At 48.2% G+C, this 19873-nt stretch overlaps 2 long non-coding RNA genes across 2 annotated transcripts; both read right to left on the reverse strand.

The window, feature by feature from the left end:
- Window positions 1-207: 207 nt before the first annotated feature.
- Window positions 208-2160, reverse strand: LOC138930449 (uncharacterized). The gene is made up of 3 exons (XR_011446188.1): window positions 1723-2160; window positions 1289-1370; window positions 208-736 (listed from the first exon to the last, which is right to left on the reverse strand). It is a non-coding gene; the product is annotated as an uncharacterized lncRNA (long non-coding RNA).
- An 8435-nt stretch (window positions 2161-10595) lies between these two features.
- Window positions 10596-13156, reverse strand: LOC138930450 (uncharacterized). The gene is made up of 3 exons (XR_011446189.1): window positions 12719-13156; window positions 12286-12367; window positions 10596-11721 (listed from the first exon to the last, which is right to left on the reverse strand). It is a non-coding gene; the product is annotated as an uncharacterized lncRNA (long non-coding RNA).
- Window positions 13157-19873: the final 6717 nt, after the last annotated feature.

Below are 19873 nucleotides of genomic sequence, written 5' to 3' on the forward strand. Positions count from 1 at the left end.
TTTCACAACTGTTTTGACTAGGAAATAAGCCAGTTTTGATCATCGTCATGCCACTTGGTGAAGGCACATGCGCCTAGGACAGGTTTCTCTAAGTATCTCAGGCTTCAGGTTTTCACTGAGTAGGAAACTATCACCACCCCCCTCTTTCACAGCTTTAAAGTAATTTCACCAATTACAGGGATAACCAAAGAGCCTTTAAACATGCCCTCTAAAGACTACACACTTTAGTTTCCAATCACAAAGAAATGTGGATTTCCTTTTAACCTTCGGTGAATGAAATTCAGGTTCTGTGATGCCTCCTTCCGGATAAAACCCGTGCTAATAAAGCAACAGAGGAGCCCGAGGTTTCTATGAAACTGGAGGTTAGAAGTGTCTCTGAATGCACCTTAGAAGAGTTCATATTTCTATTTGGCGCGTTTCCCCCACCCCAACTGTGAAAACTCTTCCGCACATTTTCAACAAATTAACCCCTGCCCAGGAAAGAAGTAACGTTATACAGACAATGAAAGAGAGGAGACCTTTCCCACACTGCCAGTTAACAAGCACCTTCTTGGTGCCTGAACTTGGTGCTGAGCCACATCAGCTTCAGCATAAGGCGTCAGAGATGGCCAGAACAGAAAGTGGCTCAGGGCAAGGCAAGGTGTGAGCTGCTGGGCTACCTCTTGGCATCATAGCAGGATTAATGAGGCTGGTTTCCAAAGAGCAGCCCAGTAATATCTGAGGAAATCTGCTGGCCCTGTGAAAGGAAACAAACGTTTGGTTGAAATGGGGGTCTGGACAGGTAGGGAGACGAGCTAAATGAAGCCACAATGTTCCCTTCCCACTTTCTGGAAATGGTGTACTAATTCCCTCCATACCTCCTGCGTGCTGAGCACTTTACAAAAACCACACAAGAGATATCCCCGAGAGCAAGGTGTCATTCCCATTTTGCAAATGTGGAAACTGAGGCTCAAAGATGACAGTAAGAAAGGGTCAGACTCAGACACTAAAATTTATTTTGAATGAAACACGATGTATTGTCTCAGCAACATCTGCAAAGCAAAAAAAAAAAAAAAACCCCGACAAACTGTGGAAGGGTAAATATTTAGTCAAGTATTGACCTGCATATTACTTGACTTGTTAGCCTACACCTCCAGAACCCCTGCAAAGTAAACGCCCACCCGCTTACAGAGGGGATAGACTGGCAGACTATCATTCTCTGCCGCTCACTTGGTGTACAGGCCTCATCTTTCTCCCCTTTCCTAAACAGATCTGGCTTTATATTACATTCAAATCCATGTTCCCCTACCTGAAAGAAAACAGCACTCCCACAGTCTCTGGATTCCTGAAGTTTGTTTTTCACAATCCCATCCAGTCCAGCCTGCTTCTGCCTGGTATTACAAGTGTTTTCCAAAAGGATAAAAAAGACAGATCAGAGCTCTGATGTGAGGATGGCAAGATGAGGCTTTCTGGACATGTGACATTCTAATAAATTCAGTCTGTCTGTAAGAACGGCACTCAGGGTGAACTGGAAAAAGATGCCACTGACTAGTTAAAGGCATCGATTATAAACCTAGTGTCTGAGCAGCGCTCAGGGAGTGATCCTGACATTGTTGGAAGTTCCTGTCTTAGAGACTCAGGGAAGACATTTCAACACCATGTTAAATAATGGTACAGCTGATGGGATGGATGCTACCCTCCTCCCAGCATCTGTGGCCCCACACAGCATAAGGTAGCACTTACTCATCTGGCAGGTCTGGACAGCTAATTCCGGGTCCACTCTCTTCTCATTACAGGCCCATAGGCTGGCCAGTACTAGATTTTTCCATCACAGGTCCTGAAGGAAACAGTGATTATACAGATCTACAAGGAGACTTGCTTACAGATGGACAGCCGAACACAGTTGCAGGAAAATTAGGTAACTTGGAAGCTCGTAACATGACTGGCTGGGGCAAACTTCCCCTTTCCCTTATCCACAAAACACCAAGGCAGCCAAGGGCCGTCAGCTGTCCTAACACCGCACGCGATCCCTCAGAGCCTTACTGTCTCGTTTCACGTGGAAAATAACAGAAATACCCTCAATGGTTAAGAGAGGTCACAAAAATGGCCAAGGTCAACATTTGGACCAATCCCCGGCAGCGATATATCCACCCCAAACGCCCTACAACAGAAAGCAGAATCAGCTCCATGGCGGCCGCCAGTCAACCAGGCAGACCGTCCGGCGCCCCCACCCACCCAGCCAAACGCACCCGCCCTTCCCTCACTTTAAGCCGCAAACACTACAAAGCATTAAGACCATAACTGGGATGGAAGCTTCGAGACCCACATTTAAACAAAGAAAATCTTCTTCAAGTTTCAGCATGCCGTTACAATAATGCCCCACACCAACCCCCCCGGAAGTGCCTGAGAGGTCTTCTCCGCCATCCACCCAGGAGCCCGCAGACACGTCTGTCAAAGTGTCCATCAGGACACGCCATCTACCCGACTCTCCAACTCACACCGCAGACAGCCAAATACGAGTAAGGTTAGTAAAACTTACACTTTTACGATCTCCGGAAAGGGAGCCGCCACGTTAAATCCTAACCGAGGAAAACGGTCTACGGAAGCACAATCCAGACAGGCACGCGCTTAGGCATGCGCTTAGGCACGCGCTAGGGCTTCCTCCCGCTCTCACGCCCCCGCCTCCCAACATCGTCATTGGTGGGCCTGCGATGATTGACGGGGAGAACGGCCATTCCTCTCAGGCAGGTCTACTGGCGGGAAACTGGCCATTTCCCAAGGCCCAAGCTGACGTCAGGAAAGGAAATCTCTGGTCGTATTCCTACGTCTTTCTATAGCCGTGTCCATCCCTCAAGGCCTAGCTCGACTTCTTAGGCCTCTGCACATACCTTGTGCTTTGTTTCTTGTCATCTTAGACTTTGGAAAGCATGCACATTCAATTTACCCGGGCCTAGATCAATTACCTCCCCCTCCAGGAAGCCTTCCAAGTTTTACTCCTTCCAGGCAAAATGTGAGTTCTTCATATTAGATACGGACATGGAGATGTATCAGAGCAGAGATGCAGAGGACTTGTCTCTGAGCTCTGGGGTCAGATAGTACTGGGCTGTGCACGGTGTGAGGGACCCAAGGTTGGCACCTGGATATTTTGCAAGTGAGTTCAGGTTGCAGACATTTGGGGAAGACCAGGGAACACTGACAACAGGCTAACTCTTAGAAGCTTGCTAGGATTGGTACGACCCTTTTCAGGAATCTCATATCCTTTCCTGCTTTTCTATCTGTGAAAATCTTGTCCTTCCTACAAGGCCCAGGCATAGATCACTTCCCTAACTCTTTTCCTGAATTCATGTTCCCACCCCAACCACAAGAGTTATTCCTCCTATTGCTAGAGGAAGAAAGATATGAGGAGTTCATATCTCTGCTGCAAATGTCCCTAAGCTTCACAGTTATCCAAGGTGAGACTGGAAGCCCACTTCCTTCCAGGAGGCCCCTTGCTGCGAGGTTTCTGCACCTGCTCGCAACTTGTGAACTGTACAAACAAGAGGGCACAGTTCCCCTAGGCCTGACTACCTCGAGTGTTTAACTCATCTACCCTCTACATGGTGTGTGGACCACATAGCCACGGGGTCCCTTAGCTGGACTGCATGGTCACAGTGCACAGTGCTCCTAGGAAAGATGATCTAATGCTAGCACTGTCCCTCCCATGGGAAAGCTCACTTGAGGCTTCGTGGTGTGCCGTGTTATGCAGCAGTCCATGATGCTGCCCTGCCCACTGTGACGGCTGATTTTAGGTGCCAACTTGACTGGTCATGGGGCGTCCGAATTAAACATTATTTCTGGTTGTATCTGTGAGGGTGTTTCTGGATGAGATGAGTATTTGAATCGGTGACTTAGCAAAATAGAAGGCCTTCCCCGATGTGGGTAGGCATCGTCCAATCCGTTGAGGGCCCAAATGGAACCAAAGCAGAGAAAGGAAGAATTCTTCCCTTTTTTCCCTATCTCGCTGCTTGAGATAGAACATTTCTCCTAGTTTTCTCCTTCTCTTCAACTAGGATTCACACCACCAGCCCCCCTGGTTCACAGGCCTTCAGACTTGGACTGAATTATACCACTGGCTTTCCTGGCTTTATACCTTGTAGGCAGGAGATTGTGGAATTTCTCAGCCTCCAGAAATAGGGAACTAAACTCAAGATAAACCTCAAGATATATACATACATGTATATATATATACATATGCATATGTATATGTATATATGTATATATGTATGTATATATGTATATATATAGGCTTCCCTTTTAGCTCAGTTGGTAAAGAATCTGCCTGCAATGCAGGAGACCCAGGTCTGATTCCTGGGTCAGGAAGAGCCCCTGGAGAAGGAAATGGCAACCCACTCCAGTGTCCTTGCCTGGAGAATCCCATAGGCAGAGGAGCCTGGCGGGCTACAGTCTGTGGGGTCACAAGAGTCAGACACGAGTTAGTGACTAAACCAACAGCCAACATATAGATAAATAGATAGATAGATATAGATATAGATAGATAGATAGATATAGATGTAAAATGCCTCTTATTGGTTCTGTTTCCATGAATACCTCTGACTAATAAACCTGGAATATCACAGCCAGCTGCAGCTGTTACACTTGGCTTCATAGTCCTCAACTAGAACTCAGAAGAAACAGCAAAATCAAATACATGAAAATTAGTTCCAAACTATGAGTGAGGAAACTAAGATACCAGAAACAAACAGCCAGACATTGGCCCAGAGGGGTTTCTTTTCCAGTAGGTTAGCTGCTCCTTTGCAAGCCCCGAGAAAGCCTACAGGTGAGCTCTTCTTGAACTGGGCTTGTTAGGTGAGACTCTGACAAAGATCCAGAGGGCAGGAGAGCTGTTGCAGGCCTTGTCCAGGAACCAGTAAAGGATGATTAATCCACGTGGGGAGGGAAGACAAGCAGGACTGGGGCCGTTGATGTGAATCCTGCCCCAGGATCTGCCGAGTCTTTCCCATGTGTTACTAGGCTTGTCCCTCTGACTGGCGTCAGCAGATGGATACATGCTGCACCCTTTCAATCCCTGGCACACAATGACCACTACCACACAGGTCCTATCTTTCCGATCACCAGTGTCTCCTCGATCTGTGGTCACCATTCATTCTTTTTATTTTATTTTTCTCGTGTCTCGCACAGTTTATGGGTTCTTAGTTTTCTGACCAGGGACCGATGCTGGGCCCACAGCAGCGAAAGCACTGAGTTTTAACCACTGGACCACCAGGAAAGTCCTGCCTTTCATTCTTGTCTCAGTTATACTTCACTCCACATTCATGGTCTGTCTGAAGAAAACCATATCTTCTTACCTACTGTGTACAGTCCATGGGCTTGAGGTATGCTCTTGGCATTCCTATCACAATTATTCCTCCTACCAGCTGAACATCCTTCACTGTTTTGTGCCTCAGTTTCCTAATCAGTAGAGTGAGGATCCTAATAAGAACTGTGTCTTCAGGCTGCCATGACCCTCAGTGAGTTCATGAAAAGCATTTAGACCAGTGACTTAACACGCACTAAGCTTTCATGAAACGACAACTAGGACTGTTTGTTACCTTATCACCGTGCGTGTCTCTTGTCAAATACAACGTCCTTTCCGGAGACTTTCCCATGCTAGCTCTGCCGACACTGATCTACTTTCTCTGATTTTTTCTCGACTTACCTTCATGTAGCCTAATCCACATCTTACAACGTATTGGCCAGTTTGCCGGCTGTTTTGTTCCGCAATTATTACCTTCATCTATGCTAATGTCTTTGTTGACTTATTAACTTGCGCATGTCTTCATCTATATGTCTTGTTCTTAAAACTTTTACCACCAGTTTCCAATTCATCAGCTTAGTTGCTCATTTTCTCCTGGTATCATATAGCTCAATATAGAGCGCAACACATATGAAGATTCTATAGCACATAAGGGGACACTGAAATAGCACCTTTCATTAGGAGAGCCCCCGTGATATTCGATATTCCCCATGAGAAGGTCATAAACTCCCTTGTCCACTCATTGGTTTTACCAGAAGGCACAATGCGGGTGGTGCCCTGATAAGAGGAATTGGCAAAAATGTGCTGAAGATTTGGTTGACCGTATCAGGCCCGTCTGTGAAGAAAAGATGCACCAGGCTGAAATGTGTGTTGCAAGAGAGTTGACGCGGAACATGGGCAAGAGAGGAGGCAGTTTAAAGGATTAAGGAGGAGCAAGTGCACAGGAGCAGGAATGTGAAAGAATATGGCCTTCTCAGGGAAGAACGCACATTCTGGCCTCATGGGAGAAGAGAGTTAATGATATAAACTGCAAAAGATAAAGAGAAAAAGTTAAGTGGCCCATAGCAAGGACACTTGGGTTGGACGTGGTAAACTCCATTAAGATCCAATCTGCTTTTCTAATCTACCATTTTGGTGTCAGTGTGCAGGAGAGACCAAAACAGAGGGTCAGCAGAAAAAGGCAGACTGAGCACCCCTCGCGGCCTCACTCCAACATCACGTGAGTCCTGCGTGTGCACGAGGCCGCCCTGTCTGCTGCCACGTGGAACAGGGCTGTGGATATGTGTGCCGAAGACCAGGACGGCGACATAGCCGGACAGGCAGCGTATGCCGCCATCAACTGCATGTTGGACCAGGTCAACGCCTGTCTGGACCACCTGGAGGAGAGGAAGGACCACCTCCCTGGCCGCCTCCGGGAGTGCTTGAATCTAGCTGGCAGACACATCTTGAGACCCAGCAGCTGCTCAGGGAGGCCCCAAGTGATTGGCAGCCCCTAGTGGAGCCCTCCAAGGGCCCCGGGGCCAGGCCTCTACCCTGCCTGCCTGAGCCGGGCTCTAGCCTGAGCCCTCACCGCCTGGCTTAGCGAGGCCTGCAGATGACCTGGGGGATCGGCCAGCTTAGGCCATCTTTCTGCTACTTCCCTTTTGCATGCTTGGCATGCCCCCACCACCTGGCATCCCCCCCCCCGCCCCGCCCTGTGATCAGGTGTGGGCCTTGACCCACCCAACTTGCCTACCTGCCCAAATCCTGGATGCTCCCCTCTCTGCCTAGGTTCATGAGGCAGATTGAGAGTTATCTTAACATTCTCCGAATGTGTATTCGTGCACCATTATGCCAAGCGAATGGCTATTCCATAAAATGTTGTCTGCAAGCTGCTCTACAAAGGGGTTCTAAATTTACTATTAGAAATGTTATGCAATGTATGTAGAGTTTTTTCTTTTTTAAGCACAAACCAATTCTGCCATTCAGTTACCTTTTGGATTCTGCCCATTCATACTCTGGTAATGAGTGTTACATAGGGAAAAATCCCTAATAATCAAGGGACTGCATTCTAATACAAAACGGACCAGGAGCTTATTGTGTGCTTCCAGATTTTTGTTCCCAGGACTTCTCATGTTCTTCAGAACCATGCTGGGCCACTCCTCACATCCTCACCCAGAGCAGGAACGGGGGATATCCCCATCACCCCCTCAATATCCAGGCAAGTATCTGTCATCCTCATGAAGTGGCCAGAAGGATCACTTCACCTAGAAAGATGTCAGATTACCTACCATCCTTCTTACCTTAAGAAGGGGAGAACTTCAATTACGGCCCGGAGACCCCTCACCCTGCCACCCCACGCCCCTGTCATCAACACCCCAGATTACTGAGCCCAGAGTCCCACTCGGTACCTGATGTGATGCACACGCAGAGCCACATCTTCATTGGTCACGCTTGGAGTCGTCACAAATAATAACATTCACAAGTCGGAGCTTTTCCATCATACACATTTTATTGAAAAACACAATTCTACAGATTCAAAATATTTTACACAATCTTCTGTTCCCTTCTGACAGAGTGGAACAGTGTATCTTCCACTTGCCAAGACTGGTGAGATCAGCATAGCAACTGAAACCATCTGTAAACAAGGCCTCTGGTTATATTGCCTACTGCAAATGACCACAGAGAACTCGCCATAAGGGCACAGGTATTGGTAAACTATAAGCGAGCTGGAGGGTGAACAACGGCTCCTACTTATTCCTTTTCCTTGCAGTACCTTTGGCACAAGTTCCACTGAACGAAGTTCCCTGTGGCCTCAGTTTGGCCAGGGTGTCACAATCACAATTTGCGGGGGACAGATACCTGGGGGGGGACGTGGTATCTCATGTTAGGATATTGGAGGGCAAATACAAAGTGACATAAGAAACAAAGGTTTAACTATCCCCATTGACACGTGAGAGCAGGCTTTCTCCCCTCCCTTTGCTTTAGAAGGTTTACTTTGGAAAACTTGTCAGTTCTTTCTCTGTCTCTTTGCAATATGTGGAAATCGTTTTAGAAAGCTCAATAAGCCTCTTGCCAATCTGACAACCCAGGAACGCTTCTTTAAGGACCTGGAAGCAAAAATCCTTGCAAAGGGGGAGAACTAGGTAAAGAGGGAACAACTTAAGCAGTTGAAACCAGAAACTGCTAGACCTTCTGGACAATCAGAGAAAGAAATGACTATCAAAGCAACGCACCAGAGTCAATAGAGCTGCAGGAGAAGATCATGAAAAGGTGAGGGCAGGCAGCATCTCAGGAGGATTACAGCATCCTCAGAAGCAAGAGGTGTTCCTTCTCAGAACTCCCTCAGGTTATGTTATTGTGCAACGGTATAAAACATTATAAACAACATTAAATGGTGCACAGAAAGAGCAGCGGTGGCAAAATGGTCTCCTGGGAGAGAGGCCCACAATTCACTGGGAAGATGAAATGTGAAGACTTGATCCGAATATTAATGCCTCATCTTGAATAGAGGCCCACTTCCACACACTTCACACATATCCGTGTGCTTTACTATCTTCTATACCACAGTTGTGGCCACCCAATGGTAGTGTGAGGGAACAGGGCCAGGAGACAGGAGAAAGAGCCCTGAACCCACAATGTCCACCACAATTTTCACACCAAAACCCTTGTCCTCGCCACTGTCAGTCTTTCCGTATACTCTCAGAGCCTCCTGCTCACAGCCCTGCTGGGCCCAAACTTCCCTCATCAAGAGAAAGCAAAAGCCTGAAACGGGGACACCATGGGACCTTTTCCCTCCCCAAATTGAGCTCCCCTTTCCCCTCCCCCACTCCAGTAGCACACCACCACAAACAATGCAGAACTGTCTCTCCACTGTTTACCAACACCACCTTCTTCCTCGAGATGCAAGGAAGGTCCCCTTGAGGTAATGTCACCCCCACCACCACCAGGAAGACCCAAATGGAAGAGGAGCCACCAGTAGCCAGCCTTTCTGCTAGAAAGCCTTTCCAGCAGATACACAGTGGGGAGAGACAGTACAGCCTCCGGGGGTAGCCCTCTCCAGCAAGAGGAATACAAGGGCTTCATCCTCCAGCTGGGGCACCTGACTCGGGAGGTTCCTGGACATCCAGGCTCATCGGCATATGCCCCGGAAGAAGCAAATGGCCCCCGATTCATGCACAGCTCATTGACAAGACCCATCGGACCTCTTTCTTCCAACCAACGTGCAGAGCGTGCTCAGTGGGAGAGTGCAGAAAGCGAACGTGGAAAGTTCCAACCACATTCCTACAGACTTGGGACTCCTCGGGAATCCCAATGTGCCCTCGCTCTGCACAATGGCACAGAATTCTGACATCGGGCTACGGCCAACTTCTGCCCCAGACTCAACATTTCCCATGCCCCACATGCTGCCATTGCCAATATGCGCCTTCCTTAGGACTTTAGCAAGGCACCTGAGCTGTGTGGGTGTTGAAGGAAGAAGTGTCTGGCTGCCATATCAGGAGAACACAGCAGCAACAGCAGCTCACTTTCACGTGCCTCTTCATGGCCACAGGTAGTCCCAACAGAAGAGTTGAGCGGTCTACGCAAACAAGTGCAGTCAACATCAGTGGGCGCCTCCCAGGAGACGCCCCCAGATTACTGCCCTAGGCCACAGTATAGGAGGGGGAAAGGTCACCTTTCCTGAGCCGCTTTCGACAGCCTAAGGCAGTGCACAGACGGGAGCAGGAACACAAGAACATCTCTAACAGCGAAGTCCAAAATTCTGAGGAAGGCTGTAGCATAGGGTAAAGCCTTCATCATCAAAGTCTCCCCTTGGCCAGGAAGTAATCCACTCTCATGTCACACTCAGCGATGTGCACTATTACCTTCAGTCCCCGTGCTGCAGTGATGCCGGGCAGTACCAGGGCTTGAGAAATAGGTAGCAGACATCTTGGACCACAGAAAGCCCGATGCACCTTTCACACTGAGGGCCTATGTCCTCCTGTCCAGCTTTCTCCTTGTGCTCTGAGAGCAGCTCCATAGAGGGTCACTCTTCCCAGCCCCTTCCCCACCTCTAGGCTTTAGGCACCCCAACCAAGGTCCTTATGTAGTCAGTCACTCCACCTTTCCTGATCAGGGAAGTGCGTTCCCCTCTGAGCCTCTAATCTCTACAGTACTTCTCCTGAAAAGAACCGACAATCAAGAGTGGCCTAACCACCGCTCACGAAACTCATTTAGTTCAAGGTTAAATTGGTACAGCTACTATGGAAAACAGTATGAACGTCCCTCAAAAAATTAAAAACAGAACTACCATCTAGTCCAGCAATCCCACTTGTGGTATGTATCCAAAGGAATACCTCCCACCAAGAATTTACAGAACATCAACATTCCCACGAGTGAGTAGACACTCACTGAGGTGCTGTCTCATGAGCCTAAGTGACATGGCTGGCCTAGGAATGAATTCCTGGGAAGGAACCAGCAAGCCAGATTCCACCTCAAATTCAGAAGAGGATTACCTTCTCTTTCCATGAGAGCCCTGATCTGTGAGACTGTCACCAGCTGGAGAGTCACCTTTTTGGAATCCTCAACCTTGTGACTTATTTTTAAGTGCCAATACACAGCAGATTTACCTATTCAACCATCCATTTAGGTGTTCTTGACCCCTGCCTCCAACGAAGTCAGCCAGGTTCACTTTGATGGGCAGTGGGAACAAGTGTGTATGGAAGGGGAAGAAGGCCTCACGGTTATCCTCAAGTTTCACAACTGTTTTGACTAGGAAATAAGCCAGTTTTGATCATCGTCATGCCACTTGGTGAAGGCACATGCGCCTAGGACAGGTTTCTCTAAGTATCTCAGGCTTCAGGTTTTCACTGAGTAGGAAACTATCACCACCCCCCTCTTTCACAGCTTTAAAGTAATTTCACCAATTACAGGGATAACCAAAGAGCCCTTAAACATGCCCTCTAAAGACTACACACTTTAGTTTCCAATCACAAAGAAATGTGGATTTCCTTTTAACCTTCGGTGAATGAAATTCAGGTTCTGTGATGCCTCCTTCCGGATAAAACCCGTGCTAATAAAGCAACAGAGGAGCCCGAGGTTTCTATGAAACTGGAGGTTAGAAGTGTCTCTGAATGCACCTTAGAAGAGTTCATATTTCTATTTGGCGCGTTTCCCCCACCCCAACTGTGAAAACTCTTCCGCACATTTTCAACAAATTAACCCCTGCCCAGGAAAGAAGTAACGTTATACAGACAATGAAAGAGAGGAGACCTTTCCCACACTGCCAGTTAACAAGCACCTTCTTGGTGCCTGAACTTGGTGCTGAGCCACATCAGCTTCAGCATAAGGCGTCAGAGATGGCCAGAACAGAAAGTGGCTCAGGGCAAGGCAAGGTGTGAGCTGCTGGGCTACCTCTTGGCATCATAGCAGGATTAATGAGGCTGGTTTCCAAAGAGCAGCCCAGTAATATCTGAGGAAATCTGCTGGCCCTGTGAAAGGAAACAAACGTTTGGTTGAAATGGGGGTCTGGACAGGTAGGGAGACGAGCTAAATGAAGCCACAATGTTCTCTTCCCACTTTCTGGAAATGGTGTACTAATTCCCTCCATACCTCCTGCGTGCTGAGCACTTTACAAAAACCACACAAGAGATATCCCCGAGAGCAAGGTGTCATTCCCATTTTGCAAATGTGGAAACTGAGGCTCAAAGATGACAGTAAGAAAGGGTCAGACTCAGACACTAAAATTTATTTTGAATGAAACACGATGTATTGTCTCAGCAACATCTGCAAAGCAAAAAAACAAACAAACAAACAAAAAACACCCCGACAAACTGTGGAAGGGTAAATATTTAGTCAAGTATTGACCTGCATATTACTTGAATTGTTAGCCTACACCTCCAGGACCCCTGCAAAGTAAACGCCCACCCGCTTACAGAGGGGATAGACTGGCAGACTATCATTCTCTGCCGCTCACTCGGTGTACAGGCCTCATCTTTCTCCCCTTTCCTAAACAGAGCTGGCTCTAAATTACATTCAAATCCATGTTCCCCTACCTGAAAGAAAACAGCACTCCCACAGTCTCTGGATTCCTGAAGTTTGTTTTTCACAATCCCATCCAGTCCAGCCTGCTTCTGCCTGGTATTACAAGTGTTTTCCAAAAGGATAAAAAGACAGATCAGAGCTCTGATGTGAGGATGGCAAGATCAGGCTTTCTGGACATGTGACATTCTAATAAATTCAGTCTGTCTGTAAGAACGGCACTCAGGGTGAACTGGAAAAAGATGCCACTGACTAGTTAAAGGCATCGATTATAAACCTAGTGTCTGAGCAGCGCTCAGGGAGTGATCCTGACATTGTTGGAAGTTCCTGTCTTAGAGACTCAGGGAAGACATTTCAACACCATGTTAAATAATGGTACAGCTGATGGGATGGATGCTACCCTCCTCCCAGCATCTGTGGCCCCACACAGCATAAGGTAGCACTTACTCATCTGGCAGGTCTGGACAGCTAATTCCGGGTCCACTCTCTTCTCATTACAGGCCCATAGGCTGGCCAGTACTAGATTTTTCCATCACAGGTCCTGAAGGAAACAGTGATTATACAGATCTACAAGGAGACTTGCTTACAGATGGACAGCCGAACACAGTTGCAGGAAAATTAGGTAACTTGGAAGCTCGTAACATGACTGGCTGGGGCAAACTTCCCCTTTCCCTTATCCACAAAACACCAAGGCAGCCAAGGGCCGTCAGCTGTCCTAACACCGCACGCGATCCCTCAGAGCCTTACTGTCTCGTTTCACGTGGAAAATAACAGAAATACCCTCAATGGTTAAGAGAGGTCACAAAAATGGCCAAGGTCAACATTTGGACCAATCCCCGGCAGCGATATATCCACCCCAAACGCCCTACAACAGAAAGCAGAATCAGCTCCATGGCGGCCGCCAGTCAACCAGGCAGACCGTCCGGCGCCCCCACCCACCCAGCCAAACGCACCCGCCCTTCCCTCACTTTAAGCCGCAAACACTACAAAGCATTAAGACCATAACTGGGATGGAAGCTTCGAGACCCACATTTAAACAAAGAAAATCTTCTTCAAGTTTCAGCATGCCGTTACAATAATGCCCCACACCAACCCCCCCGGAAGTGCCTGAGAGGTCTTCTCCGCCATCCACCCAGGAGCCCGCAGACACGTCTGTCAAAGTGTCCATCAGGACACGCCATCTACCCGACTCTCCAACTCACACCGCAGACAGCCAAATACGAGTAAGGTTAGTAAAACTTACACTTTTACGATCTCCGGAAAGGGAGCCGCCACGTTAAATCCTAACCGAGGAAAACGGTCTACGGAAGCACAATCCAGACAGGCACGCGCTTAGGCACGCGCTTAGGCACGCGCTAGGGCTTCCTCCCGCTCTCACGCCCCCGCCTCCCAACATCGTCATTGGTGGGCCTGCGATGATTGACGGGGAGAACGGCCATTCCTCTCAGGCAGGTCTACTGGCGGGAAACTGGCCATTTCCCAAGGCCCAAGCTGACGTCAGGAAAGGAAATCTCTGGTCGTATTCCTACGTCTTTCTATAGCCGTGTCCATCCCTCAAGGCCTAGCTCGACTTCTTAGGCCTCTGCACATACCTTGTGCTTTGTTTCTTGTCATCTTAGACTTTGGAAAGCATGCACATTCAATTTACCCGGCCTAGATCAATTACCTCCCCCTCCAGGAAGCCTTCCAAGTTTTACTCCTTCCAGGCAAAATGTGAGTTCTTCATATTAGATACGGACATGGAGATGTATCAGAGCAGAGATGCAGAGGACTGTAAAGAGACAACTGAAAGCGAGCAACCAATTCTTGGTATGTTCTACTGATATACCAGCTAGACAGTAGTTCCTTGAAAGCTCACACTTCACACGTGCCTTGTGAATGTTTTGAAAAAGGCCCATAGTGGCAATGGCAGCATGTGGGCATGGTGTATGTTGGCTCCAGGCCATAAATTGTCTGTGGCCTCTTGTCAGAATTCTGTGCCCCTTGGTGCATGGGGAAAGTTGGTTCTGGGTAGTAGGTTGGCACTGAACTGAGTCAGACATATGTGTCCCAAAGGGGAATGGGAAATATTGGGTCTGTGGTGTAAGTGGGCTCTAGCCTGAGGCAGACGTTGGTGTTATAGTGGGGCCTGGGAAATGTTGGGTCCTGAGCGTAAAATGGCTCTGATATGAGTCAGACTTCTCTGCCCCAATGGACATGGGAAATGTTGCGTCTGGGTGGTAAGTTAGCTCTGGCCAGAATAAGACTTTGTTGCCTCAAAGGGCATAGGATATGTGGGGTTCCGGGCATAAGGTGGCTCTGACCTGAGCCAGACTTCTGTGGCAAAGGGCGCTGAAATATGGGGTTTGGGGCTTTAGTTGGCTCTGGCCTAAGTCAGACTTCTCCACAGCAAGGATCATGGGAAATTTTGGAACTGGGTGGTAAGTTAGATGTGGCCTGAGTCAGACTTCTGTTGTGCAAAGGGCATAGGAAGTGTGGGGTTTCAGGCCTAAGGTGGCTCTGGCCTGAATCAGACTTCTGTGGCACCAAGGGCATAGGTAAGGTAGGGTCTGGGGCAGAAGTTGACAGTAGCCTGTTGTAAGAATTCTGTGTCATTGTTTAGAGCAAGGGCATATTGTGAATCCTGAGGTGTCTCAGCTCTGTCTGTGGGAATGTGCTTGGAACTTGCCACGTTCGCTTTCTGACTCTTCTGTTGAGCACACTCTGCACATTAGTAGGAAGAAAGAGATCTGATGGGTTTTGTTCAGTGAACCATGCTTGAATCCGGGGCCATTTGTTTCCTTTGGGGCATGTGCCAGTGAGCCTGGAAGTCCAGGAATCTCCCGAGTCAAGCGTCCTGACTGGAGAATGACGCCCTTGTATTACTCCTGCTGGAGAGGGCGACATCCCGAGGCTGTAACAGTCTCTCCCACTGTGTATCTGCTAGAAAGCCTTTCTGCTTGGTGGTGGCTCCTTTTCCATTTGGGTCTTCCTGTTAGTGGGGTGACATTGTCTCAAGGGGATCTTTTCTGGACTCAAGGAAGAAGGTGTTGTTGCTACAACAGGAGAGGGGCAGTTCTGCATTGTTTGTGGTGGTGTGCTACTGGAGTGGGGGAGGGGAAAGGGGAGCTCAATTTGGGGAGGGAAAAGGTCCCATGGTGTCCCCGTTTCAGGCTTTTGCTTTCTCTTGATGAGGGAAGTTTGGGCCCAGCAGGGCTGTGAGCAGGAGGCTCTGAGAGTATACGGAAAGACTGACAGTGGCGAGGACAAGGGTTTTGGTGTGAAAATTGTGGTGGACATTGTGGGTTCAGGGCTCTTTCTCCTGTCTCCTGGCCCTGTTCCCTCACACTACCATTGGGTGGCCACAACTGTGGTATAGAAGATAGTAAAGCACACGGATATGTGTGAAGTGTGTGGAAGTGGGCCTCTATTCAAGATGAGGCATTAATATTCGGATCAAGTCTTCACATTTCATCTTCCCAGTGAATTGTGGGCCTCTCTCCCAGGAGACCATTTTGCCACCGCTGCTCTTTCTGTGCACCATTTAATGTTGTTTATAATGTTTTATACCGTTGCACAATAACATAACCTGAGGGAGTTCTGAGAAGGAACACCTCTTGCTTCTGAGGATGCTGTAATCCTCCTGAGATGCTGCCTGCCCTCACCTTTTCATGATCTTCTCCTGCAGCTCTATTGACTCTGGTGCGTTGCTTTGATAGTCATTTCTTTCTCTGATTGTCCAGAAGGTCTAGCAGTTTCTGGTTTCAACTGCTTAAGTTGTTCCCTCTTTACCTAGTTCTCCCCCTTTGCAAGGATTTTTGCTTCCAGGTCCTTAAAGAAGCGTTCCTGGGTTGTCAGATTGGCAAGAGGCTTATTGAGCTTTCTAAAACGATTTCCACATATTGCAAAGAGACAGAGAAAGAACTGACAAGTTTTCCAAAGTAAACCTTCTAAAGCAAAGGGAGGGGAGAAAGCCTGCTCTCACGTGTCAATGGGGATAGTTAAACCTTTGTTTCTTATGTCACTTTGTATTTGCCCTCCAATATCCTAACATGAGATACCACGTCCCCCCCCCCCCAGGTATCTGTCCCCCGCAAATTGTGATTGTGACACCCTGGCCAAACTGAGGCCACAGGGAACTTCGTTCAGTGGAACTTGTGCCAAAGGTACTGCAAGGAAAAGGAATAAGTAGGAGCCGTTGTTCACCCTCCAGCTCGCTTATAGTTTACCAATACCTGTGCCCTTATGGCGAGTTCTCTGTGGTCATTTGCAGTAGGCAATATAACCAGAGGCCTTGTTTACAGATGGTTTCAGTTGCTATGCTGATCTCACCAGTCTTGGCAAGTGGAAGATACACTGTTCCACTCTGTCAGAAGGGAACAGAAGATTGTGTAAAATATTTTGAATCTGTAGAATTGTGTTTTTCAATAAAATGTGTATGATGGAAAAGCTCCGACTTGTGAATGTTATTATTTGTGACGACTCCAAGCGTGACCAATGAAGATGTGGCTCTGCGTGTGCATCACATCAGGTACCGAGTGGGACTCTGGGCTCAGTAATCTGGGGTGTTGATGACAGGGGCGTGGGGTGGCAGGGTGAGGGGTCTCCGGGCCGTAAATGAAGTTCTCCCCTTCTTAAGGTAAGAAGGATGGTAGGTAATCTGACATCTTTCTAGGTGAAGTGATCCTTCTGGCCACTTCATGAGGATGACAGATACTTGCCTGGATATTGAGGGGGTGATGGGGATATCCCCCGTTCCTGCTCTGGGTGAGGATGTGAGGAGTGGCCCAGCATGGTTCTGAAGAACATGAGAAGTCCTGGGAACAAAAATCTGGAAGCACACAATAAGCTCCTGGTCCGTTTTGTATTAGAATGCAGTCCCTTGATTATTAGGGATTTTTCCCTATGTAACACTCATTACCAGAGTATGAATGGGCAGAATCCAAAAGGTAACTGAATGGCAGAATTGGTTTGTGCTTAAAAAAGAAAAAACTCTACATACATTGCATAACATTTCTAATAGTAAATTTAGAACCCCTTTGTAGAGCAGCTTGCAGACAACATTTTATGGAATAGCCATTCGCTTGGCATAATGGTGCACGAATACACATTCGGAGAATGTTAAGATAACTCTCAATCTGCCTCATGAACCTAGGCAGAGAGGGGAGCATCCAGGATTTGGGCAGGTAGGCAAGTTGGGTGGGTCAAGGCCCACACCTGATCACAGGGCGGGGCGGGGGCGGGGGGATGCCAGGTGGTGGGGGCATGCCAAGCATGCAAAAGGGAAGTAGCAGAAAGATGGCCTAAGCTGGCCGATCCCCCAGGTCATCTGCAGGCCTCGCTAAGCCAGGCGGTGAGGGCTCAGGCTAGAGCCCGGCTCAGGCAGGCAGGGTAGAGGCCTGGCCCCGGGGCCCTTGGAGGGCTCCACTAGGGGCTGCCAATCACTTGGGGCCTCCCTGAGCAGCTGCTGGGTCTCAAGATGTGTCTGCCAGCTAGATTCAAGCACTCCCGGAGGCGGCCAGGGAGGTGGTCCTTCCTCTCCTCCAGGTGGTCCAGACAGGCGTTGACCTGGTCCAACATGCAGTTGATGGCGGCATACGCTGCCTGTCCGGCTATGTCGCCGTCCTGGTCTTCGGCACACATATCCACAGCCCTGTTCCACGTGGCAGCAGACAGGGCGGCCTCGTGCACACGCAGGACTCACGTGATGTTGGAGTGAGGCCGCGAGGGGTGCTCAGTCTGCCTTTTTCTGCTGACCCTCTGTTTTGGTCTCTCCTGCACACTGACACCAAAATGGTAGATTAGAAAAGCAGATTGGATCTTAATGGAGTTTACCACGTCCAACCCAAGTGTCCTTGCTATGGGCCACTTAACTTTTTCTCTTTATCTTTTGCAGTTTATATCATTAACTCTCTTCTCCCATGAGGCCAGAATGTGCGTTCTTCCCTGAGAAGGCCATATTCTTTCACATTCCTGCTCCTGTGCACTTGCTCCTCCTTAATCCTTTAAACTGCCTCCTCTCTTGCCCATGTTCCGCGTCAACTCTCTTGCAACACACATTTCAGCCTGGTGCATCTTTTCTTCACAGACGGGCCTGATACGGTCAACCAAATCTTCAGCACATTTTTGCCAATTCCTCTTATCAGGGCACCACCCGCATTGTGCCTTCTGGTAAAACCAATGAGTGGACAAGGGAGTTTATGACCTTCTCATGGGGAATATCGAATATCACGGGGGCTCTCCTAATGAAAGGTGCTATTTCAGTGTCCCCTTATGTGCTATAGAATCTTCATATGTGTTGCGCTCTATATTGAGCTATATGATACCAGGAGAAAATGAGCAACTAAGCTGATGAATTGGAAACTGGTGGTAAAAGTTTTAAGAACAAGACATATAGATGAAGACATGCGCAAGTTAATAAGTCAACAAAGACATTAGCATAGATGAAGGTAATAATTGCGGAACAAAACAGCCGGCAAACTGGCCAATACGTTGTAAGATGTGGATTAGGCTACATGAAGGTAAGTCGAGAAAAAATCAGAGAAAGTAGATCAGTGTCGGCAGAGCTAGCATGGGAAAGTCTCCGGAAAGGACGTTGTATTTGACAAGAGACACGCACGGTGATAAGGTAACAAACAGTCCTAGTTGTCGTTTCATGAAAGCTTAGTGCGTGTTAAGTCACTGGTCTAAATGCTTTTCATGAACTCACTGAGGGTCATGGCAGCCTGAAGACACAGTTCTTATTAGGATCCTCACTCTACTGATTAGGAAACTGAGGCACAAAACAGTGAAGGATGTTCAGCTGGTAGGAGGAATAATTGTGATAGGAATGCCAAGAGCATACCTCAAGCCCATGGACTGTACACAGTAGGTAAGAAGATATGGTTTTCTTCAGACAGACCATGAATGTGGAGTGAAGTATAACTGAGACAAGAATGAAAGGCAGGACTTTCCTGGTGGTCCAGTGGTTAAAACTCAGTGCTTTCGCTGCTGTGGGCCCAGCATCGGTCCCTGGTCAGAAAACTAAGAACCCATAAACTGTGCGAGACACGAGAAAAATAAAATAAAAAGAATGAATGGTGACCACAGATCGAGGAGACACTGGTGATCGGAAAGATAGGACCTGTGTGGTAGTGGTCATTGTGTGCCAGGGATTGAAAGGGTGCAGCATGTATCCATCTGCTGACGCCAGTCAGAGGGACAAGCCTAGTAACACATGGGAAAGACTCGGCAGATCCTGGGGCAGGATTCACATCAACGGCCCCAGTCCTGCTTGTCTTCCCTCCCCACGTGGATTAATCATCCTTTACTGGTTCCTGGACAAGGCCTGCAACAGCTCTCCTGCCCTCTGGATCTTTGTCAGAGTCTCACCTAACAAGCCCAGTTCTAGAAGAGCTCACCTGTAGGCTTTCTCGGGGCTTGCAAAGGAGCAGCTAACCTACTGGAAAAGAAACCCCTCTGGGCCAATGTCTGGCTGTTTGTTTCTGGTATCTTAGTTTCCTCACTCATAGTTTGGAACTAATTTTCATGTATTTGATTTTGCTGTTTCTTCTGAGTTCTAGTTGAGGACTATGAAGCCAAGTGTAACAGCTGCAGCTGGCTGTGATATTCCAGGTTTATTAG

The sequence above is a fragment of the Ovis canadensis genome, chromosome X (assembly GCF_042477335.2).
Source record: "Ovis canadensis isolate MfBH-ARS-UI-01 breed Bighorn chromosome X, ARS-UI_OviCan_v2, whole genome shotgun sequence".
In the NCBI taxonomy this organism is placed as follows: Eukaryota; Metazoa; Chordata; class Mammalia; order Artiodactyla; family Bovidae; genus Ovis; species Ovis canadensis.